Genomic DNA, 2,384 nt, shown 5'->3' with positions numbered 1-2,384 from the left:
GTTTAGTAGGGCACATCAAAGGCCTAGCATGTGCTAATTTTAGTTGTAAGTAAAGGTCTATTCATTAAACAGTTCTTTACTGGCTTCTTGTTTTCCAATGATGTTGGTGATTTAGAATCTGACTCTTACTGTATCAGCCCAAGATAAACGTCATCCATAAAACATGAGGTGCTCATGATGGCCTGGTTATGCATTAGTCATGTGTGACATTAGTGTTACATAATGAGAATGAAAGATTTATGCCACGTACGACCAAATGTGTCGTCTGCCCTTTTCATAGCACACGTCGGACAATCTGCTGCTTTTACAACACGAGTAAATAAAAGATGACACTGAAGTCAGATGTCGCTCTCGCTGAACCCACAGTTTTTGTAAACACGTGAGTTTGACCTAATGGTTGAAAAAAAAACATTCTCCATGTTAGAGTCAGAGTAGTAGTTAAAAGATTAAATTTCGCTTCACTCATTAATCAGCACTTATACAAATAACCTGATAAATATCTGCTGCTAAATGTACACCATCAAAATGTCCTGAATATAGAGAAAAAAAAAGATACCATGTGAAGTATTTCTCGGAGTACAGTATATATGGATGATGCAGTCATGTATGTATTCATAATTATACTGGCAAGCCAGGGTTGTCTACAGCTGTAGGGATAAAGTTAAACATACCACATAATTTAATGAACCATTAGATTAATTTAATGATCCAAAATGTTCTGTTTGTTATTGTGACCGCCGTCAGTCTGTATATATGTATATTAATTGTAGAAGAACGAAATGCAACATAAATATTTATTTACTCATAAATAAAGACCAAGGAGGGGTGTAGGCCTGTGTCTCGGTCAGCCCATGAAGCCGTCTCTGTTTCAGAAACTGTAATTTTCTCCAATCTTGACTCATTCTTTTCAAATGAATGCCAGTCTCCCAGAGCCAGGAATGGTTTTGTGTAACAACCCACCAGCTCAGTGACACCTCCTTTTATCTCCTTCTCCTTCTACCATTAAAGAGAACATAACACTCAGCCATCCACCCCCACTTTCACACAGTCGGTTACTCCGTTTGTGTGTTTGTGTGTCTATCCATTTCCTTTCATTCCACCCCTGTCCGACAGACAGAATGCCCCCATGGCTCAGTGTCGTCATAGTTCCAGCCCAGTTTCTTCTCCACGGTCAGTAAAAGTGCACCCACCCACCTGCCTCACCCTCATTCTCTGACTTCCACCTGGGCTCCCGCTCATGTAATCCACACAGATACTTGCAGTTCGTGCTCATGTTTCATTGGCCACTGTACATTTACTACAACAGAGTGTTTCTTCTGGACTTAACCTGGGGTGATTTCAGGGACTTTCAGTCAGCCATGGTGGGATTCAAATCTGCAGGTCTCTTAACACCTGGTCCAGACTGTCTGTATAATCCAGATCTCAACTGTTTTTAATCCATTTAAAACCACTTTTATTTGTGAAGCACATTTAAAAGCAACAGACTTTTATGTTATAATAAAACAGAGGCATAAAAACAAGGGAGAACGACAGTGAAGTAGGAATAACAGCCAACTGTATGTACGTTAAAGTAAAGCCATCCATACCTTATTAAAGGCAGTTGAAACAGAATAGATTTAAATCTATGGAGAGGTGAAGGAGACTGTCGAGTCAAACACCTGATCCCCCTGTGCTTTAGTCTGCTCTTCAGGACAACTATGAGCTGATCAGCTAGGATGTCGGATAATATCAGCCAACCGATATTATCGGCCTAACATTGGCATATTTATGTAATATCTGCAAGAATCGTTTTCCTATGATAATGAAAACCTGATAACGCAATGCCTGGGTTTCGCCAAGTGATGTGTCCTGAAAAAGGTTTAGGGGAAAAACGGCTTTATATGAAAGTGAAAGTCACTAGATGGCAGCATTGCAACTCATCTTATTAATCTATTTTAATAATCAGGAATCTGAAAACTCATAGAAAGTCAATGCAAAGAAACTAAGTCGGAATGTAGAGGCTAGGACTCAGTATCAGCCTATCAGTTATGTTGAGGAACTTCGACTATCTTTCTCACCCTTCCCCCTACTGTTTACCGTGTGTGTGTTCATGCATGCACGCCAGCGTGACCACTTTATCCTGCAGTTTGAATGGACAGACTCCACTTACCCACTGGTCAGTGGCGGAGGCCCGCTGGGTCAAAGGTAACTTAGGGACTATAGTGTGGCATCATGGGAGCTTCATGACAGGTCAAGAGAGAGGTCAGAGGCAAGAGGAGAGGACAACGAGCCAACAATAGAGGCGGTGGCATAAATTGAGAAGCACATTTTAAGAGAAATAAAGGTTTCCAGACAAAGGACTCGAGCGTCGGAGTGAAGGAATTCCAGGACGAGTGACTTCACTG

This window comes from Cynoglossus semilaevis, chromosome 5 (assembly GCF_000523025.1).
Source record: "Cynoglossus semilaevis isolate Cse_v1.0 chromosome 5, Cse_v1.0, whole genome shotgun sequence".
In the NCBI taxonomy this organism is placed as follows: domain Eukaryota; kingdom Metazoa; phylum Chordata; class Actinopteri; order Pleuronectiformes; family Cynoglossidae; genus Cynoglossus; species Cynoglossus semilaevis.
This window is presented reverse-complemented; position numbering follows the sequence as displayed.